Genomic DNA, 10,635 nt, shown 5'->3' with positions numbered 1-10,635 from the left:
GCTAGATACTTAACAATTCCTGGTTCGGGGAAAAGAACCAATTTACGAGCACAATCCAAGATCACGTAATGATACGACATCCGATCCATACCGAGAATGACCTGGAGTGATTGTAGAGGTAAACAAATCAAATTAATCAAGAAATCTCTATTTTGTATAGTTACTTGAATATGTAAACATGCAGAATTTACTGTCAAAGTCTTAGCAGGTGTAGAAACAACCAAATCAAAAGGTAGAGGCGACACAGATAACTTCAAACGATTCACACAATCCATAGCAATGAAGGAATGGATTGCCCCCGAATCAAAAAGTGCAGTTAGAGTGTTACCTGCAATCTCACAGTCACGTTGAATCAGATTGCCAGATGGATTTCCAGCTTCAGCACTCACGCAATAAACGCGTCCTCTAGCGATAGGACGAGTAGCCCTAGTTACATTCACAATTGGTTCTACCTTCGGAGCCGTGCAATCCTTTGCCATGTGGCCTGGCTTCTGACAATTGTAGCAGGTGAGAGTATTAGGGGTACAAGCGTTAGCATAATGTCCCTCTTCCCCACATCGGAAACATCGAACCACTCATCCCAGTTGTCTCCCGAAATTCTGGTTCCCTGGGCGATTCTGCCCACCATTGTTAGTTCGTGGTCGATTATAGGGTTTAGCAACTTGTTTCCCCTTGTTGTTCTGATAATTTACCCGATTGGGCCCTCCTGCACTAAAATTCCCTCATCGGCTAGCCCTTTTATTCTTCATATCCTCAACTTCCCTACATTTTTCCACAAGAACTTGGAAACGTTGAATTCCCAAGGGCAGGACAGAGTCTTGAATCTCATACTTTAGTCCGTCTTGGAAACGATGACACATGAATGGTTCATCAATCTCTTCACGGAAAAACCTGAAATGTCTCGATAGTGATTCAAACTTAGCAGCATATTCACCCACGGTCATGTTCCCCTGATGCAGTTTTAGGAAATCATCACCCAGTTTAGTCCTGGTACTCATCGGGAAGTATTTGTCTAAAAACTTCCTTTTGAATGATTCCCAGTTCACCTCCTCGTGAGCTGATCTCATCAACAATCTTGCACTCCTCCACCAGTACTCAGCACCCCTAATAGCATATAAGTGGCATAGTTGACCTTCACTTCTTCCTGACAGTTAATCATTTCGAAGATGTTCTCCACTTCTTGGATCCATTGATCCGATTTCTCTGAATTTTCATCCCCCTTAAACTTGGGAGGATTGTAACGACGAAAGTCTTCTAATCCTCTTGACTCTGCAGCACGGATCTCTCTTCCCCTCTTTTCAAGATCACGTTGAGTCTTGGCAGCAATCTGTGCAGCAATAGAAGCAGCCATGTTATTCATAGCCTCCGCCATTTGATCGTCCCTATTAGCATTGGCTCTTGGAACGTCATCCCTTCTTGGCGGCATGGTTTTTTTCCTATAAAACCATCATCAAGTAGAGTCTTAACACTACTTCAAATAATTCCAAAACTAGCTTCCGACCACATCAACACATAATAATTATTGCGGACCTGACAACTCAACCCACCTAAACCGACGCATGATCAGATAACAACTCCCAACCTACAGGTTGACCTACAATCTATAACCAAAGGTTCCACAACCCCCAAAGAAAACCAAACCAAAGCTCTGATACCACAATGTAACACCCCGATTTTCAAAGCGAGGGTGTTTTTTTTTTTTTTTAAAGAAATTAAAATAAATCACATAATTAAATAAGGTAATACCTTTGGATAAATAATTGAGTCATTATAATTTACAAGCAGCGGAAAGGTTTCTCAAAATATATGAATCCAAAGTATTTACATAACAACAGATGATACATGGAACCCATTCAACTGAGATGTCATACTGACAATATTAGTAAAGGTACAGTTTTCCTGTTCAAAATAACGTAATCCAAAAAAACATATGTTCCCTCTATGTCATCCTAATCTGATCATTCTTCAAAAAAAACTATAGCTATACACCCTGAGTGATCTCCACGATCCCCGTGAGATCCTCCTAACATAGCTCCAGTCAAGCATTCCCATCTACATTCCCATCCGTAGGGTACAAACCGGTAGGATCGTCCTGGCTCTCATCTGAGGGCAAAGCCCAGATTTCCACAATAGTTGTAAAGGGTCACCAACCGAAATTAACAGTTAACACATAACATTTAAATTTTCAAATGCACAAGATAACCTTTTCAACCTAGCATGCACCTTAAAGGGTTTTCCCATATGCTAAACGTTCATATAATGCTTGAAAAATATAAATGAAATCAAAATAAATCTTAAATCAATCAGGCAATAAACAACTGGCCAAACCATTGATGAACCAATTGAACAATCGATCATCTAACTCAAAATAAGAATTTCCACTGGGCCAATCGATTGGGAAATCGATTTGGATGAAGGATTTTAGTAAAAACTGAACTCTGGGCTTAATTCAATCGATTGGGAAATCGATTGAATGAATAACTGAGCCCCTGTGTTGATGCCAATCGATTTCCAAATCGATTTTGTCAGTTTTGCTGAGTTCCTGTCTTACTGCCAATCGATTTCCAAATCGATTTCTTAAGAGGTTTTGAAAAACATATTGCAAAATCGATTGACAAATCGATTTTGTCAAATTAGTGAACTCCCTGCAACTCATCAAATCGATTGGGAAATCGATTTCCCTGCTTATTCTTCTAAAAATACATAAACTAATTCAATCACATTCATACATAACTCCAAATCTTAACACTTAGCAATTCCCACACAATCACCATGACAAATTAGGTTTCGAAATAGTTTTACAATCCATCACACTTACACCCGATAATCAATACACAACACATAGCAATTCCAACACAATTACCACGACAACTTGAGTTTCGAAATAGTTTACAATCAGTCACACTTACACACAAAATCAATACATACACTCAATCATAACTTGATTCAAACACGACTCGTGTGCCAAGCACCCTATTGCGATGCGTATATGCCAAAATGCACGGACTCCGAATTCCAAACCAAAACCCTCCTCGAAGGGCCGTAAATCATAATTGTACCGCTTATCGCAGGCCAAAGTACTATTTACCAAGGTGCCACCTATCACGGGTCTGCACGATTTACTAAAAAGCGTAAACCATAAACGTACTGCCTATCACGGGCCCGTATCGTTTACCGAGGTGCCACCTATCACGGGTCTGCACGATTTACTAAAAAGCGTAAACCATAAACGTACTGCCTATCACGGGCCCGTATCGTTTACCGAGGTGCCACCTATCACGGGTCTGCACGATTTACTAAAAAGCGTAAACCATAAACGTACTGCCTATCACGAGCCCATACCGTTTATCGAGGTGCCACCTATCACGGGTCTGCACGGTTTTCAAAAACGTAAATCATAAATGTACTATTTATCAAGGTGCCACCTATCACAGGCCAAAGTACTATTTATCAAGGTGCCACCTATCACGGGTCTGCACGATTTACAAAAAGAATGAAAATGCATGAGCATATAGTGACTCCATCCACAACAATCGTTAAGCAAATGCAGATATTAAAAGATTCCCCATTTTTAATACTCACTTAACTTAAGCGATTTTCACAACAAACATTAAGCAAACAGAAATATTAAGAGATTCCCCATTCTTAATACTCTTTTAACTTAAACGACTTTCCAAAACAAACATTAAGTAAACAAGACATTAATAGATTCCCCATTCTTAATACTCATTTAACTTAAACGATTTTCTCAAACACACATTAAGTAAACCAAGATATTAAAAGATTCCCCATTATTAATACTCGTTTAACTCTAATGGTTTTCATATTCCACACAAAAAAAACTCAAACAAATTATCAAATTCAATCCACGATCCACACCCCAAAAACATCAATTCATTTCTCCACAAAATCCAACCATACACATATCAAATTTCATCAGTACTAATTAAGAACACGTCAAATACGACGAACACAAATCAACACAATCTAGCACTCAAACACAACTAGTTTCATTTACTCAAAATCATACATAAATGAGTTTAAATTCATTTTCCACGAAACATTCATCAATATAACCAAAACCTAACTTTAAGATTTTACCCATAAAGCCTTAGATTAATTTTCCCCCAAAATCAACCCTTCAACCCTAACAAATTCCTTTTCACTCAACCACAGATAAGTCCCTAAATGCAAACTAGAAGTTTGGAAGGAGCCCTTACCTTAACGTTAGCTTTAACGTGCGAACACGGTACCGCGGGTAGTTCCGATAAAATCTCCGCTCGCAACGTCGCTTCCAAATTTAGTTCACTAGCACCGTAGCGTGGTAGTGAGCAAATTTCCCTTCTATCTCTTCGCGAAACGAAGCTTAGATCTAGATGAAACGGCGAGGTTTGTGTTTGACGGTTTTGAAATCCCTAACTCCGTTTTCGAATCCGAGAAGGAGGAAGGAGTTCGGAACTTGATCTTTCTCACCCACTAGCCTTAGGTTTCAATTCTTGAACTTAAAGGAAGCAAAGAAAGCGAAACCAAAGAAGAAGAAAAGGGAGAGAGTCACGAGGCAGGGAGAGAGGAAAATGCTTATCTGTTTTCTTTTGGTTTTCCTTTCTTCCTTTTTCTTTTCTTTCTAATTCCTTTCCTTTTCCCTCCACACAAACATACATATATATGCTTCTATGATTTATGGAATTAGTAGAAATGGTAAAAGAGGTATAGGATTTGAAGAAACTGGAACTAAACCTAAACCTATTCCCTTTGATATCTTGTGTACTATTTTCTCTAAGAAAGGTCACTCCAAATTATATTGTCCTATGTTAAATACAAGGAAAGACAAGAAAACTTTCAAGAGTAAGAAACTAGGACCCAACCAAATTTGGGTACATAAGAACAAAATTATCCTTGTTGCAGATGTCCTCAATAATCAAGTTAAAACACCAATCATGGTACCTGGACAATGGATGCTCACGACATATGACGGTAGAAAATTCTATGTTCCAAGAACTAACTTTGAGCAAATGAGGCTAGTGACCTTCGGAGGAAAGCAAAAAGGTACAGTTGGTAATGGTACTTCCCCTTCTATTAAAGATGTCTTGTTTGTTAAAGGTCTTAAGTATAATTTGTTAAGTATTAGTCAATTAAGTGATAATAATTATGATATTATAGTATAATCACAAAACATGTAAGACAATTAGTCAAAAGGATGGATCTGTACTCTTTACAAGTAAAAGGCAAAACAACATTTATAAGATAAAATTGTTTAGTCTAGAGAAACAAGTGGTTAAGTGTCTTATGTTAGTAAATGAATAGAAACTAAGTTGGCACAAAAGATTAGGCCATGCAAACCTTAGATTAATTTCAAAACTGAATAAATTTCAACTAGTTAGAGGTCTACATAAGCTTAGTTACAAAACTGAAATTATGTGTGAAGCTTGTCAAAAGGGAAAATAAACAAAAAAAACTCCTTTATCCCTAAGAACTCGGTCTCTACCTCAAACCCCCTTGAGCTCTTACATATAGATCTCTTTGGCAAAGTGATAATGTAACACCCCGTTTTTCAAAGCGAGGGTATATTTTTTTTTTTAAAAGAAATTAAAATAAAACAACGTAAAACAAATGAGGAAATGTCTTTGGATAAATAATTGAGTCATTACAATTTACGCAGCGGAAAAGTTTCTCCAATTATAAATCCAAAACATTTACACAACATCAATTGGTACATGGAACCCATCCAAAGATGATATCAAACTGATAATATTTGTGTAAGTACAGTTTTCCAAACTAAAAATACTTCAAACCAAAAAGAAGGACCCCTAGTCCCTATACATCATCCTAATCTGATCATCCTACCAAAAAGCTATACACCCTGAGTAATCTCCACGCGCCCCGTGAGATCCTCCTAACGCAACAGCAGTAAAGCGTTCCCATCTCCATTCCTGTCCGTAGGGTACGAACCGGTAGGGCCGTCCTGACTCTCATCTGAGGGCAAAGCCCAGATTTCCACAATAGTTGTAAAGGGTCACCAACCAGAAAATAACAGTTAACACATAGCAATTAAGTTTTTGAATGCTCAAAACAACTTTTCAACTAAGCATGCACCTTAACAGGATTTTCAATATGCGAAAAGTTCATACAGTACATTGCCAAGGAAAATGAAGGTAAAATGCAGTTCTCGATCTCCTAATTAACACATAATAAAACAAGACATGGATAGATTCATGAGCAATTAATCATATAACTAAAACTGAGGATTTTCACTGAGCCAATCGATTGGGCAATCGATTGGGGTGAAGATTTTTAATGAAAATAGAATCCTGGGCTGAATCAATCGATTTGGCAATCGATTGACAGGATAACGGAGCCCCTGACTTAATACCAATCGATTTCCAAATCGATTTCCTGAAGGTTTTTAGTGAAATTTTGAACTCTGGCTTGATTCAATCGATTGGGCAATCGATTGACAGGATAGCTGAGCCCCTGACTTAATGGCCAATCGATTTCCAAATCGATTTGGTCGAATATGGATGAGTCCCTGACTTAGGCCCAATCGATTGGGCAATCGATTTCGTAAATGATTTTCGAAAAACTGATTACAAAATCGATTGGCTAATCGATTTTGTCCATTTGGCCAAGTCCCTGTTTACTATCCAATCGATTGGGAAATCGATTTCCCTGATCATTTTTCCAAAAATTCATGAATTAACCTAAGTCATTCCTAATCAAGTTCACAACTTAACACTTAGCAATTTCTACGCGATTACCACGGCAATTGGGATCTCGATAACCATCATACTTACACACAATAATCAACACATAACACTTAGCATTTTCAACGCAATTAACACGATAAATCAAATTCAAATCACTCAATCATAAAACTCAATCAAACACGACTCGTGTGCCAAGCACCCTAATGCAATGCGTATATGCCAAAATGCATGGACTCGGAATTCCAAACCAAAACCCTCCTCGAAGGGCCGTAAATCATAATTGTACCGCCTATCGCAGGCCAAAGTACCAATTACCGAGGTGCCACCTATCACGGGTCAGCACGATTTACTAAAATGCGTAAATCATAAACGTACCACCTATCACGGGTCAGTACAGTTTACCGAGGTGTCACCTATCACGGGTCAACACGATTTACTAAAAGAAAAAGCGGGAATCGTAAACGTACCGCCTATCACAGACCAGTACTGTTTACCTAGGTGCCACCTATCACGGGTCAGCACAATTCACCAAAAATGTAAATCGTAAATGTACCACCTATCACGGGTCAGTACAGTTTACCAAGGTGTCACCTATCACGGGTCAACACGAATTACTAAATAGTAAATCGTAAACGTACAACCTATCACGGGTCAGTACAGTTTACCAAGGTGTCACCTATCACGGGTCAACACGAATTACTAAATAGTAAATCGTAAACGTACAACCTATCACGGGTCAGTACAGTTTACCAAGGTGTCACCTATCACGGGTCGACACAATTTACCAAATGAAATGCATGAGCATACACAGACTCCATTCACAACAATCGTTAAGCAAATGCAGATATTAAAAGATTCCCCATTTTTAATACCCATTTAACTTAAACGACTTTCAAACAACATTAATTAAATAAGTCATTAAGAGATTCCCCGTTCTTAATACCGATTTAACTTAATGATTTTCAAAACAAAACGTTAAGCAAACAGTCATATTAAGAGATTCCCCATTCTTAATATACTTTTGACTTAAACGATTTTCTCGCAAAACATTCAGTAAACGAGTCATTAAGAGATTCCCCATTCTTAATACTCATTTACCGAAACGATTTTCAAAAACGATAGTTAAGTAACCGAGACATTAAGAGATTCCCCATTCTCAACGCCCAGTTAACTTAAACATTTTCCTCAAATACACATTAAGTAAACCGAGGTATTAAAAGATTCCCCATTTTTAATACTCGTTTAACTCTAATGGTTTTCAAATTCCACAGAAACAAATTCAAACATACTTTCACATTCAAACCATAATTCACAACAACCACACCAATTAACAAACATCAAGTACGAACACACCAAATACAACGAACACAAATCACGCAACATAACACCCAGATACATCAAATTTCATTTACCACGAAACATTCATCACTATAAACAAAACCTAACTCTAAGGTTTTTACCCATAACGCACTAGTTTCGTTTTTCCCCAAATCGATACATTTAACCCTAACAAATTCCTTCCCACACAACTACAGATAAGTCCCTAATGCAAGCTAGAAGTTTGGAAGGAGCCCTTACCTCAACGTTAGCTTTAACGCGCGTTTCCGGTACCGCGAGTAATTCCGGTAAAATCTCCGCTCGCAACGCCGCTTCCAAATTAGTTCACTAGCACCGTAGCGTGGTGGTGAGCAACTTTCCCTTCTATCTCTTCGAGAAATGAGGTTTGGATCTAGAAGAAACAGAGGGGTTTGTGTTTGGATCTCAAAACCGTTTTTCTTCGTTTTCGAATCAAAGAGGAAGAGTGGAGTTACGAAAACCTTGATCTAACCCTCACCCAACCTTGGGTCACTAGTTTTGAAGGAAAGGAAGCAACGAAAACGAAAAATGGAGAAGGATGGAAATTTGGTTTTCTTGCGTGAACCTGAGGAAGGAGATGGAAATTTTAGGTTTTCCTTCCTTTCTATTTCTTTCCTTTGCTTTTCCTTTCTTCCTTTTTCCTTCCTTCCTTTATATACTATTTTCTTTTCCTTTTCCTTCCTTCTAGTTTTCCTTTCTTTTTCCCTCCAAACAAACATATATAAATATAATAAATATAACTTAACAAATATCTCAAAATCTAGATATTTATTAAATTACCGTTTCACCCGAAACGCCTTAAATTCTCCGTAAAGGATTTTCCGCAGTTAAATTCAATTTATTTATCGACGAGAAATTCTAATTGGCATCGAAATATCTTTTTGATTATAAAACTCCAAAATATTATTAACTTTGGCTTAAAAGCCTCCGAGCCAAAATCCAAAATATACCAAAAATACATAAAAGGTACTTTAAAATTATGGGTCTTACATTACTCCCCCCCTAAAATTAGTTTCGTCCTCGAAACTATGCATCGATAAATAACTCTGGGTGTTGTTCCCTCATCTTGCTCTCCAGTTCCCAAGTCGCATCTCCAGTAATTGGGTTCCAGATCACCTTGACCAACGAAACATCCTTGGTCCTCAACCGCTTAATCTTCCTGTCATCAATTCTCACGGGTGGTACTTCGAACGACAGGTTATCCTTTAGCTGGATTGTGTCTGGTTCGATCACGTGAGATGGATCTGCGAGATATTTCCTCAACTGCGACACATGAAACACGTCATGGATATTGGACAGTATCGGAGGTAATGCAATCCGATAAGCAACCGGCCCAATTCGTGCAGAAATCTGATATGGTCCAATGAATTTCGGAGTCAACTTCTTCGATTTCAAGGCTCTACCTACTCCAGTAGTAGGTGTGACTCGTAGAAATACATGGTCACCCTGTTCGAATTCCAAAAGTCTGCGACGCTTGTCCGCGTAACTCTTCTGGCGATCTTGTGAAGTCTTCATTTTCTCCTTGATCTTCCTTACTTTAGCTGTGGTCTGTTGCACCATCTCTGGTCCGACAATCATATTCTCACCGTCTTTATACCAACACAAGGGCGTTTGACACTTGCGCCCATATAAAGCCTCATATGGTGCCATTCCAATGCTCGCGTGGAAACTATTGTTGTAAGTGAACTCAATCAACGGAAGTACATCATCCCAACTTCCTCTATCATCTAAAACACATGCTCTCAACAGATCTTCCAAGGACTGATTCGTCCTTTCAGTCTGTCCGTCCGTTTGTGGATGGTAAGCTGAACTCAATCGTAGCTTCGTTCCCAACGCTTCGTGCAATGCTCCCCAAAAATGCGATGTGAACTTCGGATCACGGTCTGATACAATGCTCGATGGTACCCCGTGTAACCTCACAATTTCAGCAATGTAGATCTCCGTTAGCTGATCTACCTTATAGGTGGTCCTTACCGGCAAAAAGTGAGCAGATTTAGTTAGTCGATCCACTATCACCCATATGGAATCATTCTTTCTCCTTGTCTTTGGTAATCCGGTTATAAAATCCATGGAAATGCTGTCCCACTTCCATTCAGGTATATCTAAAGGTTGCAACATTCCAGCAGGTCGCTGATGTTCCACCTTCGCTTTCTGACAAGTTAGACAAGTGGATACATATTCCGCCACATGTTTCTTCATTCCTGGCCACCAATAATTCTGCCTCAAATCCTGATACATCTTTGTTGCCCCAGGATGAATACTCAGCTTACTCTTATGCGCCTCTTCTAGAATCGTTTTCCGCATATCTGTAATGGCTGGTACACAAATCCTACCATTACACCGCAAAACATTATCTGCCCCAATCTTGAACTCAGTCGTCTTCCCTTGTACTATTAGATTCCTCTTCTCTTGAATTAAGACGTCATCCTGAGAATTCGCAATGTCTTCAAGTAATCCACTCGAGATCTTAATCATTCCGAATTTCAAAATTCCCGGTCCGAACTCTACGTTCAAGTGTAGGTCTCTAAAAGCTTCCCACAACTCTTGTTGTCTAGCCATAATCAGTGAAGACACC

The sequence above is a fragment of the Cicer arietinum genome, chromosome 2, assembly GCF_000331145.2.
Source record: "Cicer arietinum cultivar CDC Frontier isolate Library 1 chromosome 2, Cicar.CDCFrontier_v2.0, whole genome shotgun sequence".
In the NCBI taxonomy this organism is placed as follows: Eukaryota; Viridiplantae; Streptophyta; class Magnoliopsida; order Fabales; family Fabaceae; genus Cicer; species Cicer arietinum.
This window is presented reverse-complemented; position numbering follows the sequence as displayed.